The sequence below is a fragment of the Sarcophilus harrisii genome, chromosome 6, assembly GCF_902635505.1.
Source record: "Sarcophilus harrisii chromosome 6, mSarHar1.11, whole genome shotgun sequence".
NCBI lineage: Eukaryota > Metazoa > Chordata > Mammalia > Dasyuromorphia > Dasyuridae > Sarcophilus > Sarcophilus harrisii.
In genome coordinates, this window is record NC_045431.1 from 58,863,941 (window position 1) to 58,882,195 (window position 18,255).

The 18,255-nt window shown below is 31.2% G+C and overlaps 1 long non-coding RNA gene across 1 annotated transcript in view; it reads right to left on the bottom strand.

The window, feature by feature from the left end:
- Positions 1-226: 226 nt before the first annotated feature.
- The window catches only part of LOC116419899, a 42,973-nt gene continuing 24,944 nt past the window's right edge, over positions 227-18,255 (bottom strand). The window contains exons 3-4 of the long non-coding RNA XR_004230230.1: positions 2,731-2,848; positions 227-369 (exon numbers count right to left, since the gene is read on the bottom strand). This is a non-coding gene — a long non-coding RNA (uncharacterized LOC116419899). The remainder of the gene's footprint in view (positions 370-2,730; positions 2,849-18,255) is intronic.

Consider the following 18,255-nt stretch of genomic DNA (forward strand, 5'->3'; position numbering starts at 1 on the left):
TTTTTTTCCTTCCCCATGTAATGTTTTAAAGATTATTAGATGATTAGGTTTTTCATATATTAAACCAGCACCCTGGGAATGCTAAAACTTAAAAATAATGAAAATTGCAAAAGCATGTATGAATATTTGTGTATTTTGTTACTGTAGGGTCATGAATTCTATAATTTAGACTAGGTCCTTCTTAAATACTTGATGTCCATCATAATCATCAATTCCAACATTTTTATTTAATAAATTAAAAAAAAAAACATAGAACTTAAGTGACTTCACAAGACTACAGAAGTTGATTCAGTGGAAGAATCTAAACCTGCATCTTCTGATTGCAGAGCCAGTGTTGTTTCCACTTCATCTTATTTCCTATGTTCTCATCTGTAAAATGAAGCTTAGTTTAGTTTTCCTCCAAAACTTCTTTTGCTCTAAATATAATGAAACCTTAAAAAAAACACCTATTATTTTCTGATTTTTCCATCAACCCTCTTTCTAAGAATGACAATACACTCTGTGGGACCTTCTCCAAAAGCTTCAAGAGTTTACACATTGCCCCATCTCTCAGTACACTCAGTACATGGATAATCAAACAAATGCATTTTCACTGTCTGTTCCCAGTACTAATCACATACTGCTTTTTCACACTTATAATATTTGAGTAAATAAAGACACAAATAGTCATGCAATAAGTAAACAAATAATTAGGCATAAAAATAAATAAAATGAGAGTATAATGTGGTGAAAAGAATTCTAGATGAAGTCAAAGAAGGACTATAAATAAACTGTGCCTATGAAACAAGTTGTGAAATACTTGCCAAATAACTTACTCTTTCTGAGCTTCCATATCTTCACTGAACAAAATGGAGGCAATGATGTTCACACACCAGCCCCAAGTGTCATTGTAAATGAATGATTTCACAAATCTTATAATAATAAAGAAATAGTAAAGAAGAAGAAGAAATAAATTCTGTTTTCATGAGGATTCATAATTAGTGCACTCAGGAGAATAGGAGGATAAATGAACTGATAAAACAAACAAATCTTAAATTTGAGTATGGGTATGTTTGATTTTTAAGTATCTGTAAAATTTGTCTCATATTTAATGGTATGAATATAAACACACATATATGAATATATACACATAAATACCCGTTATAAAATGAAGAAAAAATTTAAATGTGGTGCCATTGAAAATTAGATGGAAATCTGAAATGAAGAATTAAAATTAAAGTATTTTTGTAGATATTAGGTCTACTCCTATTGTCAAGGTAAGTGTTCCAGGGACATTTATAGCATGATAGATATTCCACATGCTCTAAAACTATATCTCACAATATTCCCCAATATTTTTATCTTTAATAACAAAATAATATAATTTATTGAAAGCAAAAAATAATAATAATGAAATTATATAGGGAAAAGGTAGTAACATATTCTTCCTATAAAATTCCTATAAACATTCTTCACAGAGTATCTGTGTTAAGAAGCAGGAAATGTTAAAAAGTGGGTGTGAGGAAGAAGGCATTCAGGGATATGAATATATTCAAGATACACATATGGAGGATTTTTTTTATAAGATATAAACATTCATATATAAATTTTAACAATGGGCTCCATCAAACTCATAAGAATGCATACTCCTGCTTGGAGATCTTCTACAGAGATCTTAATCTAGATTATGGCATTCATTCTTGGTGTTTTCTAATTTTAATCTTGGAAGCCTAGATGGTCCATTTTTCATGTAAATATTATACAGCTAATAAACATTTTTTCCAACATCAGATCTTTTCCATTCTTCCCTATAGATGAGTAGAAGGGTAAAAGTTATAGAAATAAAGCTAAGGTGAAAAAACTTTATTATCGCCTTTACTTGCTTATATTTAGATGTAACCAACAACCCCCACATAGATTTTGATCTCTATCTTTCATATACAAAAGCAGAGCTGCATGAATATTGTTTTCTTGTTTTGTTCTTTATGTATAAAGAAGAACTGCATTAATCATATGTATTATTATTTTTCTTTTTATCTATAAAGTGTTCACGGGTATATATATATATATATATATATATATATATGTTGGGTTATCTAAATATGCTATACAGGGGGCACCAATGAATATCTTTTAAGTATTTGCCACACTCCTCTACGAGACATTATAATTCCTGCTTCAAAAGAAGCAGATAAGGGCCACAAGAATTATCACCAATTTTTCTTGACCTCAAGACATGTAATGGACAAAAATCATATCTATCTCATACCCAAAATATTGTTAGCCGAGAGGCATGATATTTAGGTTAAGAAGCAAAAAGATGATTCCCTAGGTAATACCTCATAATCTATACACATTAGTTTGATTCCATGTATCAAAATTTTCACAAAAGACAATCATGAAGAGTAACTAGAGAGTAAAATTTTTTATTCAAGCAAATAACAAATAACAATCAAAATTATAAATATTAAAATATACTAAAATACATTCTCTAGGTACTAGCAGTATGAGATCTCAGTTCTTTCAAGGGAGATGGCCAGATCTTACCAAAGGAGAAATTCTCTGAAAATTCTATGAAGGCAAGCCAGAAATACTAAGAAGGCTATGTCCCATACATGTTTGAAGTTTTCAGAGGCTTATTATTTTTATTTCTGGAATTAGCACCTACCCCCCACCAAAAAAAAATAGTTTGGCAACAATAATATCCTCTCAGAAAGGAATGTATACTCAAAATATAGCAAAATCTCTCACCAATACTACCATTCAGTCATATTAGCATTCTCTCCTTCATGTAGTATTCTCTTTTTGTAAATGAGCAACAGGCAAAATATTCCAGGCTTAGCTTTAAAACTGGATCATATAGATTGTTCTGTGTAAAATAATATGAGAAAATTTCAGATTAAGGTATTAGTGAATAAGAAACTTTTCAAAGCACGGTCCTATATCTTTTGATGCACAAATGCTTATTAAAGAATCAGATGTTTTAAATTAATTCTAATATACTACATAATTATTAATCTATTGCAAGACACTGTACTAAATACTGGGGATAGAAAGAAAAAAAAAAGATGGAAATAATTTTTCTCTACCTTTAGGAGCTATTAGTTCATTAAATTCATTTAATATATTAATTGATATATTTGTGTATATGTTATTTTAAGCAAAAAGGTGTTACTGAGATCTAATAGGTTTAGGAAAGAATTCCTACATAAGGTTACATATCACCTGAGACTTCAAAGAGATTAAGAAGACTATGAGACTATTTGAAGCATTCTGTTTGGACTAGATAGAATGACAGAGTTGAACAAAATTAAATAGGGAAATGATCTTCAACTGGACTAAGGATTAGGATTTTGACAGTCCCAAAGGGAAAAAAGCAACATTCAGATCAATTCTCAACTACCACTTTCTTAGTTGCACATGTCTTAACATTTATAGAATTCTTTTGAAAATAAAGGAATTCATGATTCATCCCAGAATTAAATGCCCCCTACAGAGACTTAACAATTGAGCTTTATAGTATTACTTGTGGCCATAAAAATAATTATATTATGAAGTCAGGCAAATATTTAGTTTATATCATGGTGAGTTGGTTACACAGATTACTTCATTAAAAGAAAAGAAACTGAAGCAGGAGTTGTTATTGATATTTGTATTGCCCTAATAAGTACAATTGCATACTGCCCACCTCTTGAACAACTCTGCACTGAGAAAGTTTCTTAAATATAGAGGGTAAGTGACACTCAAAGATAGAATAAAGTTAGAAATTCAGTAAATGGTTTTTCACAGAATGAGAAGGAGGAAGAAGAAGTAGAGGCAGCAACTTTTCCTGCTTTGAGTTTCTAGCTTCTTTAGTAATAAATACATGACCAATTCAAAAAGAATAAATAGTATGTTAATGAAAATGCATATTATTGACCATGTATCTTCCTTCATGTGTGGGAATGGATAAAGTGAATATATGATATTTATATACTAATCAACATCAATTGTGTGTATATATATATATATATATATATATATATATACACACACATGTGTGTATGTATAAATATGCATATACCTATTTTGCATATATATATTCAAATACATAATTATGCAAGAGTGTATATATATATAAAGATATATATATATATATCTGTATATATTATTTGTGTGTATACACACACACACACACACATACACACATAATTCAATACAAAAAAAGTTTATATTTCTATCATTCTGGACATTAATACCTAACTCCTAAATGTCAAACTCCAGCTTGCTAATAGTTGATATTTATGTGTTATTAGCTTAAATGATACAAATGGTTAGTTTCTATTGCTTTACCACATAAAAGAGTGGCAACTATTCTTTGTCAACTTCTGCTTTTTTATAAGGATAAGAAATGCCTCTGTGCTTTTCTTGATCATTATCACAATCATAATCAACACTTCATTTTGACCAAAAAGAGCTTTTTCGATTTCTTAAGAATGAAATATTTCTAATAAATTGTATCTAACCATCTCCTGTTCCAGATCAAATCCCTCAACATTTTTCTTTATAATATTTTCTATAGCATCAGAGTCTACATAAGTGATGAACTAAAGCCAGATGATTTTTCTCTTCCAATTCTCAATGAAGATAAATAGTTGAAACTGACATTATTGGTTTAGTTAAAATTTGCTACTTACATTAATAAATTGCAATTAAAATGACAAAAGGTTTACCAGTAAACACTATTAAATAACAATCTAGAACTCAAAGCTCTTACCATTTTGTTATCTCTGAAATAAGCTATTATGACTAGAGCTATGATTTCATTGATATAAGAAACTCTCCAGAGAAAAACATTCCTCTGCAAATTAAAGTTGAAAGGTTTCATATAATTTATGGTCTGAGAGGTTTCCTAACAAACTTTGAAGTTAAGTAGTGTGGCAAAGTAAAAAAAGGTAGGATGTGTCAAAGAAGAATCTTGAACAAATCTTCCTATCTAATTTCCCTCTATTGAGCTATTTTTCATGTACCTGGGATGTTAAATTTCTTCCCTTGAAACATCTTTCTTTTTCTTCCTTCTCTTCCTTTCTTCCTCCCTTCCTTCTTTCCTTCCTTCCTTCCTTTCTTCCTTCCTTCCTTTGTTCCTTCTTTTTTCTCTCTCTCTTGCTCTCCCTTTCTCTCTTTCTTTCTCTTTTTTCTCTCTCTCTTTCTTTTTTAACATATATGTGTATACACACTATGCATATCTATTATATGTATACACAATACATATCCATACATAGTTGTGTTTCTACACTAAGATCTGAAATCATTATGGTAAACATTGGCACCAGAGGGCCATCAGGTTATCTAAAAAGGTATGAGCCAGTGTACAAAGAATTTGAGCTACTTAAAACTTTGATATTGATCAGTAATGAGAGCCTGAGTGATTACAGTACTTCAAAAATTGGAAAAATCCAGTCATCAATTTCTGCAAAAGTATCATTGTCATCAATCAATCATGGTTAAACCATGATATTTATTGCCTAATAATAGATAAAATATTTAACCTCATTTTCAATTGTCAATCTATGTTCATTTTTAAAATGAGATTCTATAGTTATTCTGACATAGATCTAGTTATTTATAATCAAAAATCCATTCATTATTTCACTTTACTGTTCCCTAGAATAGACACATGAGTACTTATTATCTTTGCACTGCACCTCTATCTAGATATTATTTTTGATTTTTGAACTGAAATGGAGGCTGGTTCAGAGACCCTCAGAAAACCAAACAAAGAACATTACAAGAACAGATAAGAATAAAATGTCTATGGGGATTGTTAAGACATGGTAAGATCAGAAGGATGAGTTCCTAATAATTCTTCTTTGGGTAGATGATAGCTGCCATACAGCTGACAAGTTTGGTCAGAGATGATACCTGAGAATTTTTTAATAGTTCAATATGTTATAGACTTTGAGAAAACATGATAGAACATTTAAAACGAATTGAGCAAGTTCTTCTTACCATGCTATACTCTTTACTACTAGACCCAGTTCAATATTCTGTTATCAGTATGGGACATTAAACATCAAGCCCTTAGATGAATAAAAAATATTTTATTTATCTGAAAAAAAATTGATCTTTATCATTGTTGTTATTTTTGCAAATTGCTCAAGATAAAGTGACTATATTTTAGACCCTGAATTCAAACCCTCAAACATTCCCACCTAACGTGACCATCTGCCATTGACATCTAAATTACAATAGCTATGCTTCCTTTTGTCTTTACTGGAGTGGATATGACTCTTTTTAAAATAGCCCATAATTTGGACTCATTTCCATTCTTTTATAAGCCATATCACTGCCATCTTCAGACAGTAATGTTTAATTTTCCCCCAAGTTATACCTCAAATCAGCCAAATATTTATATTATGCTAAGCAAATAAATTCCTTTTAGCTATAATCATATCCCTGGTGTCTAATATTTAATGCAAATTACTCTATATTTTAGTTATCAAGACTAGAGTGAGAATAATTCCTTTGGTTATATTTGTCCATCATTCTTTCCTCTTCCACACAATCCCTTATCTTTCTATCATGATATCAGTGAAAATGCTAGTAGTTATGCTGCACTAAGAGAGAAAGATTTTAGGCCTAGAGCATTGATGGTCAGTTTATTCCAATAAAACATTTCTGAATATTGTGTTCTTTCATAGAATTATATTTTAAATAGTATTATTAAATTGGAGGAAATCTAAAAATTAATTGGAGAAAATCTAAAAATTAATCAATGAAAAGACATTTATATAGTACTTACTATGTGTCAGTCACAGTTGTAGTTTCTGAGCACACACGTATAAAGAAGAAAACAATATTCATTCACAAAGAATTTAAATGCTAAAGGATAAGACAGCAAGCTAATGAAAGGCCTTGAATCTATGCCAATTAATGATCAACTGAAGAGAAAGAAGATATTTAGGCTGGAGAAAAGAAGACCTAAGGTATAATAATGATTTTTATTTATGTTTTCAAAGGGCAATGATATAGAAATGAGATTAAACTTTTTTAATTGCACCTAGAATAAAAAGAAAATCTAAGAACAATTGGTGGTAACAATAGAGAATAAAAATGTAGACTTCATATATCGTTACATCCTAGAATTGAAATTTGAAATATGCAATTTGAGGAAAATTAGTTTCCTATTCACAAGATTTTTTAAGCAAATATGGGATATGAACTTGTCAGGTATATTGTAATGTTGTAACAATTTTCTTTTGTGAGTGTGTATGTTTTTTTTGTTGTTGTTTGTTTTACATTAGTTTTTTAGGGGTAAATTAGATTATATTAGTTCTGTGGTCTTTCCTAGGTCTTATATAAATACCTCATTTTTGAGTGTTAATTATTTTTAAAGCACATCATCTACTGGCCTCTGTTATCAAATACTGACTGTTACAATGTCAACATATTATTTTGCAGAATTAAGGAAGATTTGATAAGGTTAACAAACCTGAGTAGTGACAGCTTGTAAAATATGGAATAAAATGATTCACGTGTTGGTCTGTTCAGGGACGACAGTACCAAAAAGTGTTTTTTTTTTCTTCGGGCTGTTGAACTACCATTTCAGACATTCTAGATGTTCCAAAATGGTTTCATGAGTCTGGAAAAAGTGAAGTGAAAATTTCATAAGCATGATAAAATATGCTTGAAATTCTTTTCAATTTCCCACTGAACTTTTGCACATGAAAAAGAAAATTGGGTCAAGGCCTTATGAACATGTTGCCTGAAGCTTCTCTTTCTCTCTTTCATGCCAACACTTTGATTCTTTGACTAATGAACTCAAGAATACACCCTTTGATCAGTTAGGGCAGTTCATCTTCCCTAGAAATGGAAGTTTCTTTGGTGGAGAACATTAGTTTAGCTAGTATGCTATTTGACATTGGAGAAAAAGACCCTAAATCTAAGTTTCTGGGATCCTGAAAAATTCTCTTCATTTTTAACTATTAACAATTTTAAGAACCTTCTGGTATGCCCCCATCCCTTTTATTCATTAAATAAATTTCTTTGAACGGCTTCAGAATAGGGGTGGAGCTCAGATGGACATGAAAAGCAATGGGGTTTATATGATATAGTTTATTTAGAAATTTTCTGGCTGTTTCCATGGTAGCTTGAATCTAAAAATGTGAAACCATATAAATTATTGAAAACCCAACTCCATCTCAAAGAAGTTTGAGTGGCTAACTCTTGAAAGAAAGAGAAACATCATCATATGGCTATTTTAGAGGTCTACGTCAATGATGTTAGTGCCAAGAAACAATGCAATAGAGATTTAATCATTTCAGAATGTACAAGAAAAAAAATTAACTCAACTTAATTACCCAGAGAATCTATGTCTTGTTAAGAAGGACTTTTATTGAAGGTTATAAATTTCAAACATGTTCCATACTTTTTCATGTGTCAAACTTGTGGTACCTCTTCAAGTCATAAGATATTTGCAGTTTATCATATCTTATAGACCACCCCTATGGCCTTTTGTCACTATGGCAACAATACTGTTTCTTACAGCAACACCTGGATCTCTCTTCATGACGATGGGATGTCTGTTGAACCAGTTCATAAATAATCCATGGGAAAGTGAATGCTGCTGTCATGTTAATTTCTGGCTAACCTGCTTTTGGCAAGTGCATAATTATATTTATAAAATGAATGTAGCAGATTGTTTGCTTTTTCTTCAGCAATGATTTAACACATAGAGACAGAAACAAATAAAAGGAGCCTCAACAAGCATTGCCTCACAAAACAGAAAGGACACTTTTGTTTTCTCAGAATGAGATTTACTAATTGTGGGCTGGCAGCTTATCTCCTCACTGTACTCTTGACTGTTTAAGTACAGAGTATGGAACCAATAATACTGATTAATGAAGTTGCTATTAAATAAATAAAGAATATTATTCTCATAGTTTACAATATTAGTTCTCATCTCCACTTACACATGCATATATATATGTATCCACTGCTGAATTAGTTTTTGGTGACTAGATATTAAATAAATTCTCACCACCCCCATTTAATTCTCTTAATTATACATTTTCATTTTGATCTTCATTATTTTTGATATCTTTATAATTTCTACCTTTTACCTTTATATGTCCTATAACTTAGTTTGCTTAAATCCTAATGTATGAATAATTTTCATTGATATAACTGAATTTGCTTTTAGAATGAACGACACTCTCCTATTTTACTCACTTATATAACATTGATAAAATTGTATTGGCTTTATAAATTATTTTTTTCATTCCATATGTAAAATTATCTTAATAACCGTATTATGCAGATCACTAGTTCTGGCATTTTCAGAGAAATAACATCTAAAAATATACTCTAAGCATGACTTGTTAAAGGCAATTTGGCATATCAAAAAAGAGAATCAAGCTCAGAGTTAGGAAGACAGGTTCATGTCTTGACTCTGACCCATACAAGTGGTATGACTGGACAAACTCTTGATTGAAAAGTGATTGTCTCATACTATATTTGGCAAAGAAATTGCCAATTTATGTTGCTAGAAGGAGATTCTATATTTGGAAGTTCCTTTTATCAATGAAATCATAGGTCTATATGAATGACATATCATAAAAGCAGAATTTGAAATTAGACTAAAAATAATTTACAGAAGGGGAGAGGCAAGATGGCAAAGCAGCAGGAAGAAGTGCAAGATCCCAATACTACCTAACCTAATAGTCCTCAAAATTCCTTTAGGCAGGCATTGAAAACACACCAGCCTACTCCTGATTGAGAAATCTAATTTTAAAAGTGCAATAAGATATCATTACAGCCCAGAACAGCATAGGAAGATAAAAACAAGAAAGGCTGTACTCCTACTCTTCTGAATGTCTCCATCTCCCATGCCCTTAAGCTTGTTTCTGTGTGTTGGCTTCCCTAATTGGATTGTAAGTTTGGGTATAGAAGTATTTTCTGCCTTTCTTTGTGTATCTAGCACTTAACAAATTTCCTGGCAAGTATTAGGTGCTTAATACATATTTGTTAACTAATAGGGGATGAGCCTGGCCAAAAGGTGATGATACAGGATATTCTTGGGCAAAGAAAGCTCCACACCAATGCAAAAGGACCTCAGTTAATCACAGAAGAACCTGACTTTATACCCAATGAAGGAATGGGTACCAATAGACATCTGTTGCTCACTACTCAGTTCTAGGTCATAGAATCAAAGCAGATTGAGGAGGGGATATGTACTCAGACATGTCATTATAACATAAAAAGTAGTTGCTGTCCCTAGACTATGTACTGAGAGAGAAGCAAATAAAGAGGGGGAAAAGCAGTAGTTTGATGACTCACATCCCTAGAACAAAGCAGGATCTCAGTTCTAGCCTCCAGCTTTGTCTGAGGTTGCAGCAAAATAATCAGGGCAAGTAGTTGAGAAATAAATTGGCATCAGCTGTTCTATAACTCTAATCCTACAAAGCTTTCATATAGGTAATGATGACTTAGCCTGAAAGAAATAACCTGAAAATACAAATAGCAATATTCATTAACAGTATTGGTTAAACTCAAATCCAGGTGAAAAACCTTTCAGAAAGCTCAGAAGAATGGTATGGGAATTAGATTTTGCCTTGCATCAGAATAGGAGCACTGAAACCTTACAAATACCTAGGCTCAGCTGTTCTCAAGGTTCCTAAACACAATACTTAGTAGCTCAAAAAAGCAATAACAGAACCAGATTAAATATTGCCTATAAAAGTCTGGACCTAATATTGTCTGAAGTCAGGAAGTATGGTAGAAGAATGAACAACAGCAACAACAATATCAGAAATCCAACATAAAAAATATATTTATATGGTGAAAGGGATGTTCAAGATACAAATCTAAAAGAAGGCAATACTCCAGAACATCCCTAAATAAAACTTCAAAAAAAAAAGGGAAAAAAACACTTCATGGGGAAAAATTCAAGTGGAATTCTTAGGAGAAATAAAGTAAGAATTAGGAAAAGGCAAAAAGAAAATTGTAATGCTCTAATTATCTGTTGATATTTCCATCTTTTATCCAAAATATAATAAAAAGGCAAAGAAATGATTTCTACTGATTCTCAACATAAATATAAGCTTGCAAATGAGATGATAGAAATTCATTTATTTTTGTCTCTATGCTTACAAACTAATTGTATACATAATGAGGTACTTAAGGTGCTGATGAGTCAAATAGAAAATAGCATAAAATGGGGATTATGATGCAAATATCATCAAATATGTGAATGCTTGTATGCACTCAAGATATTTTTCATGTGAAAACTCCTCAAATGTACCAAATATCTCAATCAATCCTTGACATCTATAATTCTTGTCCATGCCCCGTGAAAAATCCTCTAAATAGAATTTATACAACCTTATCTTTTTCAAATACTTTTAGCATTTTGTGGGTGCCTATTTTACATTTGGCCACGATGTCTACTGTCACTTTTTTGATATTATAATCTCAATTTCCCAATTATACTTTTTTTGTGAATGGTATCATTTGCACCATACATTTTGAATAAATCGTTGTCAGTAACATAATACAGTTATTTCTGGATTATTGATATTACTACATAGTTTTGTAAACATAATATAATTCACTTGCTTCATACAAATGTATAGTTAAGAATTGCATGTAAGCTTACATATATTGAAATATACTTAGATATTAAAGTGGATATATAATATATATATATATATATATATATATATATATATATATATATATATATACACACACACACACATAGTTTTTGTTTTTGTTTTCAGGTGTTTTAGTCACAATTGATTCTTCATGACCCTATTTCAGCTTTGCTTGGCAAAGATATTGGAGTAGATTGCCATTTTCTTCTCCAGCTTATTTCACAAATAAGAGACCTGATTCAAGTAGGGTTAAATAATTTGCCCAGGGTCACCAAAAACTGACTGAAGGTCTGATTTGAACTCAGGTGTTCCTCACTCCAGGCCTGGCACTCTATTCACTGTGCCACCTAACTAACTCAACTATATGTGTGTGTATGTATATATATATATATATATATATATATATATATATATATATTATATATATACACATATATATGTAAAAATCTATATAGAAATAAATATGCCTCTTCCTATACTGATATTATGGCAATGTCTATATCCATAGCCATATACTGAGTTGAGATTGTCTTAACAACAATCCTGTGGACTCTTCCTTTTAAGTGCTTCAGACTTCTGGACTATGTATCATAGTTTGCCTAACAGGCACAATGATTCTTATTGAAGTGGTTTGTGACATTCTTTTGCATCATACAATACAAACAATATTATACAAAAATAATAATTTTGGAACATGTCAACATCTATAACAAATGCCTATTATAAACAAAACATCGTTGGTCATGGGAAACATCATTGACATGGAAAAAATAAACCTTGGTGTATTATTTATATGGAGAAGAATTTTGGAAAAAGCACTCTGTGGATATATAGCATCATTATAAAACCTTTTTATGAGATACTTTTTAGGAGAATATTCAAAGTTCTATTTTAATATAGAGAGTCAAATATCTCTTTTAAAAATAATAATAGACACAATTGCTTCTTATACTTCCTACACATTTTGACCCTTAGTGAGGCTGTTTTATACAATAATTTATGAAACCCTGTTTTTTTTTCTTGTATTGTAGATCTTTGCTTTAAGATTAAAAAATTGATAAGAATATCATGCAACTCAATAAATATGGATGTTCTCACAACAGTATATTAAGTAAAATAACATTATTAGTATTCTTTTTTCCAATCAATCATTCAGTATCTTGACCTTTTTTTTAGCTATTTTGAGAATTATGTATAAAGGTATTATTATAAACACTATCAAAATTGAGGCAAAATCTGTATGTTTCTGTATTTCCTTATGAGTTCCTGTGGGTCTTTTTTAACATTATTTGTAGGGGGAAATAAAGACTATCTTGTACTCAATTTGCATTTACCACCTTAAATATTAATACAGGAGCTTAAGACCTCATTGCTTACTGGTAAAAATGTGAATGTATTAGGAATTTTTCCTCCCAGAATAACACAAAAGTATAAACAATGAGCCAAAGAAAAAAGAAAAGGAAACTCATGAACTCCACCACAATAAAACTAGACCTTGTCTAAGTTCAAAGTCTTGGCCTAGATTAAATTGAAATAGTTTATCTATGTTTGACTTTGGGATGAAAAGTGCGCTGTCTCAGCTATTGCAACAAGAATCAAGAAAAAAATAGCAAGACTGCTCAAATTTGTTATTTGTGTCTAGTGAAAATATTTATTGATCTGAGGAAAAAAAATTTTCATTTAGCTTTTTTTTTCTGCCTCCCTCCAAAAGCACCTACAATTGCCTCTTCATTTTGCAGATAAGGAAACTGAGGCTCAGAAAATATGTTTGTTTTTTATCTAATCTTAGGCAAGATTCATTTCCCTGCACAAAGTAGGCATTTAACAAGTGATGCATTATTACTAACATTATATGCTGCATTTATAGTGGAGATAATTTAATATTTTCTTGATGATATATGGTCATCATTGTGCACATCAATTAATATATTGCACAGGACATCAATGTGGCACAATGAAGATCTGAGCCAGGAATCAGAAAGACTTATCTTTCTGAGTTTAAATCTGGTCTCAGACACTTATTTGCTGCATGTTCCTGGGTAAGTCACTTAATACTGTTTGCTTCAGTTTCCTCATGTGTAAAATGAGGTAGAAAAGGAAATGACAAAGCACTCCAATACTTTTGCCAAGAAAACCCCAAGTAGGGTCAGAAAAAGCTTGACATGACTGGAACCAATTGTTACCTCCTCCCATGCTCTGCTATGGTTAGTGTTCCCTATTTCTAGAAATATGAAGAAGATTGAGTTCTCCATCCCTGGAGTTAAGGAGAGGTGACCACCTGCTCATCACCTTTTCCCCATCCACCAGTCATTCCTCTTTTATATCCCTCTCCTTGCCTGACTGATCCCTGAGGATCCTGTGTATGTATCACAATGATGTGTGAGGGAGAAAAAACAAAGCAAAGCAGATCAATGTATTCGGAAAACAGGTACATTATGTAACACCTGTAAATCTCACAATTCAAGAAAGAAAAGAAAAGGTCAGCACACCTAAATAATATATAGAAGACAAGACACTTTAAGCATACACAAAGCTCTGAGAATATTACTTCAGGCTTCCTCTCTGTTAAAACACATCCAGAAGACAAGATACTTATAGCATGAGCCACAATAATTAATAACATTTCAGACACATCAATTTTGGTCTCTGTAAAAGGCAATATTGTTTGAAATGCCTTAGACCTTTTATTTTGGTCATGAGAAATAAAGGTAAACTGAGACACAAACATATTTAAAATATACATGTATATAGGTGTATGCATGTAGACATGTGTGTACACACATATATAGTCTTCTGAATTTCTTCAGCTTCCATTTTGTGCAAAAGGGCAGTTGACTTTTTATGTTTGAATTTTCAATTTGTTATGTCCTTCTAAATTGAGACTTCCATTTAGTTTTAAGTTGGGAAATCCAATGCCCAGAAATGTTTGGCTTCTGTCTAAACCAAGAGGGAATGGGTCATGATCTAAGTAAATCAGTCTATCACTAAAAAGTATTTAACAGTTTAATGATGATTTTTCTTGCTAATAAAATAGAGTAATTTATTTTTAATTTATTTATTTTTGACACATGTTACTTTATGAATGATGTTGGGAGAGAAAAATCAAAACAAAAGGGAAAAACTACGGGAGAGAAAAAAGTGAATATAGTATGTATTAATTTACATGCAATCAAGATAGTTTTTTTTTCTGATGCAGATGATATTTGTTGTACAAAATCTATTATGATTGCCTTGGATCACTTAATCGCTGAGAAGAACCATTTATAGTTGATCATCACATATTCTTGCTGTTATTCTGTACAATGTATTACTGCTTCTGCTTGTTTCAATCAGAATCAGTTCATATAAATCTTTCCAGGCTTTTCTAAAATCAGTTTGCTTATCATTTTTATACAATAATAATATTCCGTTATCTTCACTTAAAACAGCTTATTCAGCCATTCCCTAATTGATTGGCATTTAAAATTTTCCAACTTTTTGTTACTAGAAAAATTGTTGCTACAAGCATCTTTCCACATATGGGTCCTTTCCCCTCCTTTATGATTTCCTTGGGATATAAACCTAGTAATGGTACTACTGGTTCAAAAGATATAGACAGTTTTATAGCCTTCTGGGCATAATTCCAGATTGCTTCCAGAATGGTTGGATAGTTTCACAGGTCCACCAACAATGCATTAGTGCCCTAGTTTCCCCACATCTTCTATAATATTTGTCATTATTGTTTCCTGTAAGCTTAGAAAATCTGAGAGGTATGAGATGATACCTCAGAGTTGCTATAATGTGCATTTCTCCAGTCAATAGTGATTTAGAGCATTTTTTTCATATGACTTAGATGGCTTTAATTTGGTCATCTGAAAATTGTTCATATCCTTTGAGCATATATCAATTGGTATATTCTTATAAGTTTCTCTTAGTTTTTTTTTACATATTTTAGAACTGAGACCTTTATCAAAAACACTGGCTGTAAAGTTTTTTCCTAACTTTACACTTTCCTTTTAATTTTGTTTCTGTTGGATTGTTTGTGCAAAAACTTTCAAATTTAATGTAATCAATGTTTTTGTTTTTCATTTTGTGTTTCATAATGTTCTCTCGTTTTTCTTTGGGCATAAATTCCTCTCTTCTCCAAAAACCTGATAGATAAATTATCCCTTGCTCTCCTAATTTGCTTATAGTATCAACCTTTATGCCCATATCATGTACCCATTTTCACCTTGTTTTTGATATAGGGTGTGAGATGTAGGTATATGCCAAGTTTCTGTCTCATTATTTGTCAATTTTCCCAGGAATTTTTGTGAAATAGTGAGTCCTTATTCCAGAAGCTGAAGTTTGGGAATTTAGATTGCTAAAGACCTTGATTATTGTGCCATGTATATCTAATCTATACAACTAAGCTACTACTGTTTCTTAGCCAACACTAAAAGGTTTTGATAATTACTGTTTTATATTATAGTTTTAGATTTAATACTGCAAAGCCACCATCCTTTGTATGTTTTTCCATTAATTCCCTTGATATTCTCGACCTTTTTTTCTTCCAGATGAATTTTGTTATTATTTTTCTAGTTCTATAAAATAATATTTTGACATTTTGATTGGTATGGCATTGAACGAATAGATCAATTTAGGCAGAATTATCATTTTTATTATATTAGCTTGGCCTACTCTGAGCAATTGATATTTTTCTAACTGTTTAGATCTTCTTTATTTTTGTGAGAAATAGTTTATGATTGTGTTCATATAGTTCTCGGGCTTATATTTGCAGGTAGACACCCAAATATTTTATTTTGTTTATAGTTATTTTAAATGGAATTTCCCTTTCTATATATCTTGCTGATAGTCTTCATCAATCATATATAGAAATGCTTATGATTTGTGTGTTTACCAATTTTGCTAAAGCTATTAATTGTTTTCAGTATTTTTGGATGATTTTCTAAGATCCTCTAAGTACATGATTCATCTGCAAAGAGTGGTAGTTTCATTTCCTCATTGCCTAAAATAAATGAATTTCAAAGCAATGACTTTATATTTTTTGACAATTCAAAGTTTTTTCCTTGGTTATTGTTTTTTGGTTTAATGGAGTTTTGCTGGATAATATTTTAATATTTGTGATGTGCTATTGTATTGTCATGAGAATCCCCAGTACTTAGAAAAGTTCCTACCACATAATCTTTCATATAGTTGCTAAATTTATCTTTCTAAAGAAGAGATCTGAAGAGCTCATTTCCTTTGCGCAAGAAGATTTGGGATCTCCATATTGTTTCTAGGGAAAATATAAACTCCCCCTGTGATTTTTTAAAAAAATTTAAACTGTTGGAATTCTAAAAGCACCCAAATTCCACTCACTTTTCCCATTCATGCCACCTGTTCAAATTAGTTTTAAGAATAGTCTAATGAATTATAGTCTTATTACTTTAAAGGATAAGTAAATTTTAAAAAAATTCTCTCTGCTCATGGAAAACTATAACTTTTTATCAAATTAAAATCTTAGAGAGTTTCCAAGAGTAGTGAGAGTTTAAGTGACTTGCATCACAATCAGCATATCTCAACTTCAAATCTAATGCTCCACTATGTCATATAAACTTTTTTCCAAACTTGTTTTGTTTCATTCTCTTTGTTCCATTTGTCCAAGTATACATTTGTTCCTTGTACATGACCCATCATTTCCACTTATATGCCATCACCATGTCCTGCAGCATGAACACTAGACCTTAAATGATCTCCTTTCCCACCTAATATTGTTTTCGAATCCTTAGTTATCTTCAATCAATCAATCTTAATATTGTGACAGGCTTTTCAAAAGGTCAGCTTCAAGTTTGATATCATATGACTGGGTTTCTCTGATGTCTCTCTCTAGTCCTTCAAATTTGCCCATTCTTTCAAGTGACTTTACATTAGTTTTATATATAATCTATTTTTATTCCAGTTTGTCCCTCCCAGGTTCCCCCCAGTAAAATATTGTCATATACTTTATTTTTGTCTTCATAGCAATGCTATCTAAGAATACTTGACACATAACAGGCACATATTAAACACTTGCTGCTTTAATCTGAATTGTTCCCTTAGAAACTATATTGGATTATCACAGTTATCAGTCAAAGCATGTGTATTTGACAAAAATATCTTCATCAAGATAGAACCTTAATATTTTAACAATGATGGATAAAACAATAATTGCAGCATTTTAATATGCTCTTTAAAAAAGAAAGCTAAAAGATTTTTTCTGAATATCTTTTTTTTGCTGTAGTTTTGTTTTTCCCTCCATGCTTTTGATATTTTTGAGAGAAGAAAAATCTTATGATAGCATAATACTTTTACACACAGTAGGAGGTAAAATACTGCCCTGAAGGGTGCATAAAAGAACAGAGAAAATGTGTTTTCTGCACTGTAGACCTAAATTCTGCATCAATTCTACATTGTTCAACAGTATATACACACAGCCTATGTGAGTATACATAATGGATCCAGTGAGTACACCTGGAAAAGTAGCAGAAATGTGAGTTTCCCATGCAGGGGCTTTTGAATGCTTTTCTCCCAAGACTATATGTGTACAGAGGTGCCATATTGATGAACAGAGGAAGCCTCTCTTGCTCCTACCTATTCCTCTCACCCAATAACAATGCAATCTAATAGGAGTTCCAGAAGTAAC